Raw genomic sequence first — 13,531 nt, 5'->3', positions numbered from 1 at the left:
TAATAAACGAGAACCAAAACTGGGATTTTTTTCCCTTCTTTTACGACACCATTTCCACGGTTGTTTTAGTTGAAGTGTTTAAAGTTAAATTTCAGTTTATTTGCTGGTTCAGCTACAGAAAGACACAAGTAAACCTTGTATTATTTTATGTAAATGTGTCTATGGCCATGGTTTACTACGAAGAAATCGCAAGGAATGAAAAAAGTGAAATAAATAAAAACATCAACATTATGTTCCATTTGCTTTGGGAATAAACAAAATAACATTTCATTTGAACTACTATTTGGCATCCTTTGTTTTGTAGTTAATTCACTGGGGTAAAGCAAGGCCTACACACTGCATTCGTTACTTGTGGGATATTTTTCTACTTGGTACATTTTGTAATGTCTTGCTGTGAAATAAAGGCACACACACATACCCCTGCCTGCGTTCTGAGCAACATAGCGGCTGGTTTTACTTTTTTGAAAACCAACGACTATCCAAACAAATATTTAAATTATAAGCGAATATCCGAACAAGAAAATCATGTGTTCGTCCCAGCAATATTTATTGCTTTCTCTCGCCTCCTAAAAAACTATGAGGTTTTATTCTGGGAATGGACAGTTGACATTTGCTTGCAGGTTGCCTGCCAGGGGGTTTACTTCAAATCTCATTCCCTTTGAAAACTTGGTCCAACAACCCTACAGGTCCCTTAATGTTCCAACAATGTGAAAGAATTAAAAAGGAAAAAAAAAAAACACACTTATTCAGGCTTAAGTGTTACCTCTGGCTTCATTCTCCCAAGACAAATACAGTAACTTTCAAGATGAATACAAGATATTAAGTGCGAAATGTGGGAGGCAGTCTCAGTTTAAATTGATGGTGGTCCTCATACATGCGAAATGTACTTGCTTTTAATATTACTTGTCTCTATAAACAAAATGTATTGCAAGTACTCTAGATCAGGAATTCCCAATCTTGGTCCTGGTGACCCCCTGTGTCTGCTGGTTTTCATTACAACTGAGCTCTCAATTACTTAAACCCTTTTGAACTGATAATTTGCTTTATTAGCAAATTAGATTTTTTTTTTTTAAACTTATTTTCAGCCCTTAAACAGTTGCAGGTTTCAAGTTAGCTATAATATTTTAGAAGTAACTTGAACTCTGCAACTGATTTGGAGCTGAAAACAATTTTAAAAAGGTCTAATTAAGCACATTATCAGTTTAATTAAGGGTCTAGTTAAGTAATTGAGAACTCGGTCGGAACTTAAACCAGCAGACACAATGGGTCCCCAGGATCAGGAATGGGAAACCCTGCTCCAGATATAGCAACATGACAAACGCAGTCTCCTCAAGTCACAAGAGTGACCTCTGGTGTACATTTGTGATACTTTCCTAGAGGCATGACCATAAAGATCAGCTGCAGTCATTTTGAAGCCAGAATTGTATTATTATATAACATTAGTTACATGTATTACTATAATATGAAACGTTACACTATACTATACTTACGCTATGATGGAAGTGCATTTTTAAAAAAATATTAACAATGCTTTTTTGTATTTATTTGATTCTTAACAATAATACATTTCAAAAGTATACAGTATGTTTTGTTCGTGTGTTCATTTAACAGCATTATTATACTTTCAGATTTCTACCAGATATTAAAATCGATTCTTATTTCTATTTAAAAGTACACATTTTCAAAGTATTGCCTTTTACAATAAAACTTTTTTTTGTTTTGTCCATTTACTAAAATAAATGTTTTGTTCCCCGAGGGTAGCTTCTGAACTAACTTGTCGTTAGCTGCCAGCTCAACTGATTGAAAACAAAAGTAGGGCGATTTCTTAAAGGAACTCCAAGAACTTAGGCAACTCGTTCTGCATCTGGAAACCCATCCTAACCTAGGCGACATAGTCAACAGCAACATTTTTCACAAACATTTGTTAAATTCTCATTGGAGACGGGGCACTTCGGTTTGCAATGAAACCTACGCTGAATATTAACACTTCTACTGTATGTTTACAGTACTTTAACACAAGTTCAGTCAGGTGTTCACCATCATTTTTGGTTAATTTGGCTGAAAGCAACAAGACTTAAAAGAAAAAAAAAAACTGTACTTACACTGAAATAGCGGCTACCGTTTTAAAACATGTAACAATGCATATTGTGTAGCCTATTTTAGCAGTGACAATTGCTCGTCGTTTAAACTTATATCAAGACAATTAATCAATGATACCAATATTTGCAATCAACTAATGCGAATTAGCCACTCGGAACTATTTTAAACAATTAATCAACAGGACACATTTAGCAAATTACATCTTCTACTCTCTTTCAGCGTATATCCCGCCCAGCACGACCTGTACTTTACCGGTATCCAAAATGCATCTTTGCAATACAACAATCCCAAAGGGTGCACTTTGTGGAAACGTAAAGATTGGTTAATTCCTAATTTGTTAAAATTGTTTGTTAGAACTGTGGCGCTTCTCTCGTGGCACATGCGTAAAAGCAGCTGCGCCCTAAAAGTCCCAGCCATACCACAGCTTCAGCAAATAATAGCAAACCAAATGTATCAGTTCTTACCTGAAACATTGATGAACATCCAGTGTCCTTTTCACCTCCCTTTTCCTTAGATTTCTTTTAGCGGTCTGCTTCCCTCGCTACACCAGAGAGAAATGCAATAGCTTGGCCAAGGTAGACAGAACAAAATACAGAGAACACTTGCTTCAGGGCTTCGAAACCCCTTAAGGCAAAGATCAGGATACAATTAGCTCATGCCTCTACCCCAGTCTAAACCAATCTGCAAAATAAAACTTCAATTAAATTAACTGATCACAGAGGCAGCACGTTGGCCTTCCACAAAATTGATGTAATTTAGTTCATTTTTTAAAAAGATCTTGCAATATCTACATATAGCAGTCTCACTCCAGCCTCCAACTTGCCTATTGCCCCTCTCTTGCACAGAAAAGCTGATTTTAATCGTTGTGATTAGTTTTGATGTAACGTTTCCGCAGGCGATTTCTGCAAATGGATGGAGTGTTTCTTTGCCAGAAAGGAAAAGCAGCAGATGATGATAATTATATAGATTGTTGGTTGTGTCTTTTGATTTTGTGTGCGTATGCATCTTTTCATGCCTTTTTCTCAAGTGCGAGATGACATTGCAACTTGTTGATTAGTACCATCTCGCTTTTAATCAATGGATGGGGGATAATTTGGACAGGAAGCAAAACCATTTTTTTTTCTTCCCTTGGCTATGTAACTTCCAAAATGACGTATATAAATAAGCACATGGAGTCTGCTTTGCCCCAATCATGTCTGAATCAGCGCCTCGGGGAAATGCACTAACTCATTTCAAATGTTCAGCCATGCATAATTATAAAAGATTGAAAGAGTTCCTAAGCTTTGTTTAAAATAGTGGATAAAATTATATTGGAACGTATAGCGCCATGTGCAGTTTATTTAACTGTAATATGTAACACAGCATGAGTAAATAAATAAATACATAACTACCCGTTCATGAATACATAAATATTTAAGGTTACACAGTATGTGTAATTTAGGATAAACAGCTATAATAATCGTATTGCATAAAATAACACGATGTTTTCTCACAAAGCATATGGTGTTATACGGTGCCTATAATGGTAGTAGTCAGATCTGGAAATTCTCAGTTATTTAAGTTAGCTTGCCATAATTAATTTCAATGAAATCACAATTCCCATTGATATAGAGCCTAATCCCTTGGAGACATTGTCACAATATAAGTGAAAACTTAATCACAACTTCAGTATTTTTCAAGATTGCAAAGCACGTGAGTTTTGGTTACATTTCATTCAAGTTAGTAATGAATGCTAAGCAATACAATCACGACGCATCTCTTGGAATTTGAGATATTCTAACCCCCGTACACTTGTCATAATTGTAATACTTATCGCTGGCACTGTATCTGAAACTATGACAAAGGTAGAAATAGTAACACGTATTAATTACATTTCATTATTTTCCTTATCAAAACAGTAATTTAAACAAGCTACAGAAACCGACAAATAAAAAAATGAACTCGATTTGCAAGTTAATGCAGTGTACAGTTACAGTACGACATTCTTAATTATTAATAATAATTCTGTTTGGGAGCAACGCCGTATCCTGATGTCCACTATTAAAACTAAACGTAAAATGCTCTCTGGCGTCCCCTGTTGTTTGAAGCTAGACGGGGACAATGGACTCCCAACATGGTGCCTGAGATTCACTTGTTCACGTATACTTCGACCCTGGCAGTGATTAATGTTTATAAAGGTTTCATGATCAGAAACAAAAGATAATTGAGACAGCTGTATTAAATTCAGACAAAAAAGGTTAATACTGTACCTTTTTTCCTATTATGCCAGAAACACATACAGAGCATTTTCAGCATGTGTTTGTGATATCCATTTTATTAATGTAAGACAACTGGTATTTTATTGTTCATAACAAATATCAAAATACGGCCACTGTTTAACTCTAAAATTGTTTTGCTGGTATTTCCCCCCAGAGTGATTTATTGAACTCCTTGTTATCTTTAATAAATATAACAAAAATACACAGAAATTGGGGTTTCTGTCTGTTCAGGAGTTTTAGGTCAGTATTATTTAAACCTGCATTGTTTAAACTGATGGCATTATACTCTAGGAATGAATGTGATCATATGTCTTTCTGGATAACAGAAAGGTGTGCCCAAAACATGAGAAAACAGTTGGATACAATAGAAGAAAAGGTTTACGTTGTCACTCACAGCACCACCCATCTGTTGTGTAAAGTGCAGTGTTCAGTCTTTATAAGGTGGTTGTTTATACTGAGGAACAGGTTATAGGTGTATGGTCGTCATGGCTCCCAATTGTCCCATGTTGCTATTCCACTTGCATTGTCAAGACGCAACACAGATAGCACGGCCTTGGAACTATGGCTCCTGACTAGCGTTATAAAGGGAGAGCACTCTATGCACATGATTAAACACTAGTGCCATTATTTTTTTTTTTCTTTTAAATTATGATGGAATGTGCAGTTTGTGTTATACGCTGTATAAATCTACATAGTGGATTTTCCCAGGAAAACACCATAGAGGTGTGTGGAGTGGTAGTGTTGCAGCCCAGATGGTATTTGCAGGGAGAGAGACTGCAAGTTAAATGCGCCAATGTGCTCTTTATTAAAAAATAACACCAACAGGGTCTACAAAAACTCACAAATACAAACACAAGACGGGACAGCACAGCATGGAACACAAACCACGGACCTCCACCTCTGCCACCAACATTATTTCAATGAACTGTCATCAACATCCGTGAACACCTATTTTATACAGAAGTGGCTGGAGCCTAATTTTAATAACTTATTCAATTGTCAATTTATTCACATCCCCATGTGTTTTTGAAATGTAGCCCCCCTTCTTGGTAACCCAATATTCCCCACACAAACACATGCTGGCAGGGCTTCCACACCGCCACATACCTCCCCACTTGAAACATTGACCCGCCCTCAGTTGATTCTTGTGGACAGTTTGGTGCTATGGGCTGTGGTGGAAGTGGTCTCCTCACCTCCTTCCCCTCTCTTTACCCAGCAGCTATCTTTCACCCGGTTCTGGCCGCAGCATCCCTGGCTCCGGCTGTGGTGATGCTGGGCACCAGAGTAAAGGCAACGCTGGCAGTGGCAAGCTGGCAGTGGTGGGGAACATTCTGGCAGTGAAAATGCTGTTAGCGGAAATGCTGACAGTGATGAGGGGCACTCCAGCAGTGACCACACTGGTAGTGGCAACAGAAATGCTGAGAGTGGTGAAGGGCACCATCGGTGGCAGCAGCGACGATGCTGGGCCCTCCGGCAGTGGTGGCGCTGGCAGCGGCAATGCTGACATCAGTGAGAGGCACTCTGGCAGTGGCGCAGCACACATGGCCGCCATTGGCACCATCAGCGCAGGGCACTCCGGATGTGCAGATGGAGACGACTCCCCTTTCTTGGGCGGTGAAGACGGCTCCCCCTTCTTAGGCACTGGAGAAGGCTTACCTGCTCTCTTTCAGGAACGTCCACCTCAACTGTTCCTCCTTCTCTTTGGATGGGGCAGTTGACCACGAAGTGCCCTGACTCCCTGCAGTCGAGGCAGCAACCTGAGACCTCGAGCATGATGAGGTAGGGTCGGTCTCCCTCCCAACACACTGGGAAGGAGGGGGAATCTGCCTTTGGTGTTTGGAGAGCCTTGAGGTGGAGTAATTCCTCACATAACCACCTCTTTACAAAAGTAGGCATCCTTAAAGAGGGGGTCTGCCCTTGGGCATTTCCCATAGATGTGCTTCTATGTCTCTAAGCCTCTAACATCCTCACACACAAGAGCCCCTTCTGCCTCCAACCCACACTGCTGCTCCTCCATGCTTTCACCCTTCCTCTCCTCCTTTCAACCCTGAAAGGGGCAGCACCTGGTATAGTGCCTGGGCTCTAAAAGCACAAGGGTCAAAGCAAAAGGGTCTACAAAAACTTGCGAATACAAACACAAGACAGGACAGGACAGGACAGCACAGCACAGAACACAAACCACGGACCTTAATCACCAACTTTTAATTATAATAACTACCTGTTAACACCCGTAAACACCTCTTTTATACACCTGTGGTATTTAATAATTTATTCAAATGTCAACTCCAGCCACATTCCTACGTATTTTGACAGGGAGAAATTTAACCCCCTCTCTGCCAACCCAGTATTCCCCACGCAAACACACACAGGCAGGGCTTCCACACTGCCACCGGCTTTGAAAAGGACTTGCAATTTGAATGTCATTTACTTTACTATAAGCACAAATTAGAGTTTACAGTTACAGGGAAGCAAGGATGTTTAGCTACATGCATATCTAAGTGAATCGGCGTGTGTAAATACTGGATTTTAACGATACTTAATACAGGAAGAAAGTAAAACAAGGTCATTTGGTTAGGTTATAAAGCAGGGTTCTGTGTTGGATAGCAAAAGCCCTTGAAATGTGTTAAATAGACAATACAGTTTGATTGAAAAGTACTAGTTTAAGAATGTGATAACATATTATTTAATATTAGATATACAACTAACACAAGTTTAAAATAAAGACTTGTTACCTCTGTTAGCTAAAAACTGGTATTCCTAGAACATTTCTGATGACATTCTTACACATTGGTAAGTTTTCTATGACTGTCACAGCCCAGAATACCTCAAGTGAAATTCCTACAGTAAATATTAGTGCCCTCATAATGTCTACTACACATCAACAAACCTGTATTTTACTGGTTCTTTAATGCAGAATGTCAATCAGATTACTGAAGGAGATGGCAGTCTCATGGTGGCTGCAGAGTATGGCATTATTCATTGCATGATGGTTTTATGTTTTTTTTATTTTTTTATTCAAGAAACCATAAAATAAATGCATAAGCAATAACAAATAATACAAAAACATAATACAGAAATCCCTATACAGGTTCACTTTACCACAGTATTTCTATATACACAAACTGTTTATGGTTAGCACTGTAGCATTGTGCAAAAAAATTATGCATTTGTTATAAAAAAAGAAAAACAGAACATAGGTTTCCTGTCAAATTTCTGTTACAATAGATACTCGGTTGGTAGATGCTTCCTCAAAAGTGATGATTCTAAGAGCCATTCGTTTGCTGCAGATTTCCACCTCCAGAGATGATCATGTATATCTTCAGAACAATTTAAATACTGACAAATCAATACTGTTGCCAATATTGGGAACCACAGGACTTCTCATAATTTAGAGTAAGTTGCTTGAGAAACGAAATAATAAAAAGTTACCCACTTTTTGACTGGTGTTACAGATTAGTAACACCAAAGATTAGTTAAATTAAATAAAAGCAGCATACAGTAGGTTTCTCTGCTGTAATAAACCTGTATAAAAAATGTATATTACCAAGAGTAGGTCTCCCCCCCCCCCCCCCCCCCCCCCCCCCCCCCCCCCTTCCCCCCCCAACCCCCCCCCCCCACCCTTGATCAGTTATAAATATTAAAAAAAAAAATAATAATAATAATCTACTCCTGTTCTGGAGTTTACTGGGACACAAGAGTCATTCCCCATAATGTATTTTTAGGCTCAGGCATAGGCTTTTATATATGATCACATCTGTATGAAAATAGGACTTGCATTGCATAGCAGTTGATCCATTCCTGGTTTTACTGTGCGTTTAGTAAGACACACCTGAGCTTGATACTACACTGTATACACAGTGGTTAATCAAGCTTGTAGTAAAACCTGGAATGGGTGAAACTGTTATGCAGTAGGTCTTATTTTCATCCATGGTCTAAAGGGACAGGGGTAACATGTCAGTGCAATACATTAGTCCCCAGCAACACACTTCGGGTAAATTTAGTTCCTGAAGTAAAATGAGCCTGTTTTGAAGTTCATACTCAAAGGAAGTGACCTAAATTATGTAGCATCTCAATTACATAACCCAACTTCAAGTTGATTTAATTTGAAATATTCAGCACTGCTTTGATCACTGGGAATCTTCAAGTTAAAGGTGTCACACTATTTTAAAGAGACCATCTTATTTTAATAAAGTCTTAATTCTATTTTTAATAAACTATCTCTATATATAATATTCTATATATATATTATATATATATTATATATATAATATATATATATATATATATATATATATATATATAATATTAATTAGTTGGAATACATTGTGTATGAACTATTAGAACTGTAGTGTGAGGTGTAAAGCTGTTTGTAAAACAAAAGGAGTTCTTCAGATGAAAATACTTATACAGCGGCATCAAAAAATTAGAATTTTCCCAAAATGTGTATTGATTAAATCAGTGATGGATTACTCTAATGTAAATCACAGAGCCAGTTTATTAGGATCATCCATTTTCTATGTTTGATTTCTTATCGCGATGCTGTCTGTGATTTTATTTGCCAGAGTTGACCTTGCTCCTCTCCCTGTCTCCTTATGTTTGACTACAGCCAGAGTGAGTGAGGTAAAGAGGTACTCTTTTTTTTTTTTTTTCAGTTGATCCTCTTTAAGTCGATGCTGTGCATAAGCCCCAGTTCTTGTAAGATAAGCTATCCCGCACTGAACCATGCAGTATCTGATATATAATGTATAGGGACCAATCATAGACAAACATCATAATGTCAATACTATTACCACAATAGAGATGCATTTATTTTCTCTTAATCAACAGTACGTTGTAATTGCAACAGGGTTCTAAATATAAGCTGCTGCACACTCTGTCCCCTTGTTGTGCAGTACTTTTTTTGGTTTGTATACTGCAGTGCCATATCCTATGTTCCAGACCTATATTTATTGTCTTTTGCACTTTATTTCTTCACAATGTAATGTATTTATATTCTCCATTTTCACATCTATTTTTAATTTTTTTTTTTTTTTTTACATGTATTGTATAGATGCTCAATGTCCAACTACCATCATGATGAGGCATCTTATTATTATTGTACGGCACTAGCAAAAGACTTGGTACGACCAGCCCAATTCGATGATTCAACAGACACCCTGGGACAGATTTTCAACGGTTGTTAACTTTATTTTATTTTTTCCAGATTTAGATCAACAAAATATGTCCACTGAGCAAAATCAAAGTGAGAAAGCAGACTGAGTTTTTAAAATCAAGCTCCAAGTGGTATTGGAATAATATTTTGCCTACAATAGTATAGTGACAGAGCACTGTTACTCTTGTTTCTGTTCTGGGGGTTAAACTGTTACTGCTAGACACTGAATTGACATCAGATTCTCTCAGCCCCACAGTTCACATTTATTTTTTTATGTGTTTTTTTTTTTTTTTTTTTTTTTTTTTTGTATATTCTCCTGCAATATTTTTTTATATCCAGAAAAAAAATTGTCAAATTGTTCCTTTTCATAACCCAATAAAGCTACAAAGTTCAGTTTCATTTCAAATAGTCTGTTCCTTGTGATCACTGGCAATATACATTTCAAGTTAGTCTTTTTTGAAGCCAGTCTAAAAAGAAAAGGGCACATTTTGAGAGACGAGAAATGTGTACAAAAAAAGAGACTTACTCTAAAATGGTTCACAAGTATAGTTTTACCTCAGAATTGTTACAAACAGCAGTGGCTTGTTCAAAAGTCACTTCGGTTGAAGCCAGACAAAAATATTTGATATAACGTTGTCGCCAGTACAACCCCTGCGTGTTTACGAATATCAATAAAAATGGGTATTTACTGTAAATGTACCATTTTTTCAATGACAGTGGCACCTTGAGCAGCCATCAATCTTAAGAAGCCACAGTTGAACTATACAGTTGCGGTCTTTGCTCAAAAGCAAACCAGGCCAAGACATATTAATACTGGCTGACTCCTCAACCCTCTAATGTGTGGCCATTATTTCCATAAAACAGCACAGTTTAGCTGTATTTGTTTTTTAGCAATAGTTTCCTTAATACGTTTTGACTGAACTTTGTTAAAGCTGTCATGCGAGACAGCCTGAAGTTAACAGTGTATAACCTAGTGTGATCAGTATACACGTCACACACAGTGTGTCTCGCCGTGTTTTATGAGGATAATCGTGACAAAGTGAGCACAGGTTCCTGGAGACCCCAGTTGATGCAGGAATGATTTGTATGCAAGGCTGTTTTTTGTGTATTGCCTGTCGGGTACCAGCCACGATACAATAGCCATATTAAACCCCAGGACCTTTTTTATTTCATACTTACAGCAGTATTAGGGCAGTATTTAGACATTGCCCAACTAAAGGCATCTGCCAAACCTCAAACAATAAAATATAAAATAGGTGCATTCCAAAGCAGCAACTTTTTCATTATTTTTTTTATTTCTGAACTGAAACTGTAGGACACTCATCTTTTAAGCTATTATAAACCACTTTCAGGCAATTTATTTCCCACCTGCTATAAAGGGGACTATCTCAACACTTGTAACACACAACAGCAATGGACATACTGTATAGGCCATATCCTGGTCTGTATGCGTAACTTTGATGTAGATGATCTAGCCTGCTCACTTCCCCAGGCTCATACTTCTAGACAGAACTATGCCATTAGTTTCTACCTTGCACAGGTAGTGTCTGAAGATGGTCTCTTTTTGTCAGTTTTTCAGCATGCATTGTTATAACCTGATTTAGTATAACTCTGAGTCTCAGGGTGCATTTGAATAGGACCATGCTGAGCTGGACAGTTTGTATGTGTGTGTGTATGTATGTATGTATGTATGTATGTATGTATGTGTGTGTGTGTATGTGTATATATATATATATATATATATATATATATATATATATATATATATATATATATATATATATATATATATATATATATGCATAAGCATGCCTGTGCTTTCTATCTGCTAGTTATCAGAACCACATCTCTTAAAAGTGCAATACCTGCCCACATAATCTCTTATTTTTTTCCATTATTAGTGCCAGGCATAGTAATGGAACCTACACTACTGAGTCAGTATGACAGATAGCATATTACATGTTATAGAAAACAGACGGGAGCAATTTGAGTAGCAATCTTCACACTTTGTAAGGTGCTCCTGTAAAAGAGAGGAAAGGGAGTTACCTGACTGCAATTGTGTTTGTATGTAATCTACAGCCCCCACCACGAAGACATTTTGGCCAACAAATAACCTAAAATTGTTAGCAGAAGTAGTATCGCAAACACAAATATCAATGACTGTGCCAGATTACATCACAGTTATGAAATAATGCATATTTAATATGGAAGAACATGAAAGGCTCTTGATATATACAAATTTAAGCATTACAAGACAATCAAATTGTGTGAAAGTCGCCAAAAGGCTTCAACATTCACATCATTTTGAAAGAGAACCGGGACTGGATGGCATGGGGTGTTTGGCAACATGTAAGATTGTGGCAAGTAATAATCCCCCCCCCCCCCCCCCCCCCCCCCCCCCCCCCCAAAAAAAGACCTAATTTATTATTTAAAATTCTAATCAATACAGACAATGTATTGCACTTTGAAATGTGGCTTCCGGCACTCACATTTGCTTACTATAAAACACATTCAGAATGCAGTTGGCATTTGTTTTGCATGTGCAATGTACAGGGTTTGATACATTACAGCTATGTTGACTTTTTAAAATGAATTCCCATGGCTTGCAACATTACCATGTAATGTAAACATTAATCATCACAACATAAAAAACTTAAAAAAAAAAAAAAAAAAAAAAAAAAAAAACTAATGCAGCTGCTATTCTTAGTCCCAAAAGGCATTCATGTCAATATTTTTTGTTCATTTTTCTGAAATGGCACTTTGCCTGTAACTCGGCTGGCTCGTTTCTATGACTATCAAATCAACTTTCATAGGTTGACAGCTATGCCAAAAATGTTGCATTATTTATTTTCATAGCAGTCACCTGTTGGCATCTCAGTCACTTCTGTAGTTTATTTTGGGGGCTGGAACTATATTGGTATTAACCTATGAAGATGCTGTATTGTTAGCACTGGCGATTTGAAGTTCTCATTGTTTACCCACAGAAAGAGGCCACGTTTGCCCACATTATTCCTTAAGCCCACCCTCAAGTGAAAGAAGCAGCAGTTTTAGTTTTAATGTCCATCACATCGTTATCCTCTCGTTTTGTGACTGCCTGCAAAGATGCCAGGTAAACATTGTGGTGGTGGTTTTGTCATCTGGTGTACTTTTGTAGTGGAAACCCTGTTCACTTGACAGATCTGGCTCTTGCAACACTTTGCTTGAACTGTGCCTGCACTTAACTATGCTGCTTTGCAGACAGTGCCTCCTATGCACTCTGCTGCAGATGCTAGACTATTGATGCCTACCAAGATCGGGAAAAGGCTCCCGGGATCATTACGTGCACCTAGCAAGACCCAGCGGGAGCGGGGCTGATAGCAGTCACTGATTGGTGTGGGTTAATTTCTGTGTTTGCTGGGTGTGGTGAGTAGGAGAAGTGACTTGTATTGCTGACCTGCATATCCTGTGCTTTTATGCAAGATAAAAGTGATTACTGCTTTTGAAGAACTCCTGTTTCACGCTCCCGTTCTTACCAAGCCATTGCAATACATTAATCTGACAACTTGAGCTGGACAGCTGCTCCTGAATGTGTGTGTGTGTGTGTGTGTGTGTGTGTGTGTGTGTGTGTGTGTGTGTATATATATATATATATATATATATATATATATATATATATATATATATATATATATATAGTAATTAAACATAATATTTCTGTAATAGCTATAAGAATGATTGCAAGCATTGTGACAGATAAGCAACCTTTTTCTAAATTTACTTATTTATTCATGTATAATGACAAAAAGGTGCTTATCACAATTTAATATGTTGAAAAGCAAGATTTAAACTAAAGAATAACAACAACAATTCAAATGAGCCTCTAAACAAAAGAGGGACACTTGGCCACCCTTAAAATAAAATATGCTGCAGTAAGTCACCCTGACACTCTAATTGCAAAATGAAAATGTTCAAATGCTGCAAAAATGCAGACACTTGGAAATGCAAGAGGTAGCCCATCTGACTTGAAAAGTAATGCAGTTAT

The 13,531-nt window shown here is 37.5% G+C and overlaps 1 protein-coding gene across 1 annotated transcript in view; it reads right to left on the bottom strand.

Annotated features, from left to right (window-relative positions):
• The window catches only part of LOC121314434 (BTB/POZ domain-containing protein KCTD1-like), a 47,610-nt gene extending 44,839 nt beyond the window's left edge, over positions 1-2,771 (bottom strand). Inside the window, exon 1 of the mRNA XM_041247705.1 lies at positions 2,565-2,771. The gene's annotated coding sequence lies outside the window, so the exon portion shown is untranslated. The remainder of the gene's footprint in view (positions 1-2,564) is intronic.
• Positions 2,772-13,531: the final 10,760 nt, after the last annotated feature.

Source organism: Polyodon spathula, chromosome 4 (assembly GCF_017654505.1).
Source record: "Polyodon spathula isolate WHYD16114869_AA chromosome 4, ASM1765450v1, whole genome shotgun sequence".
Lineage (NCBI taxonomy): Eukaryota > Metazoa > Chordata > Actinopteri > Acipenseriformes > Polyodontidae > Polyodon > Polyodon spathula.
Note: the sequence above shows the minus strand (reverse complement) of the source record. Positions and strands in the feature narration are given on the sequence as shown.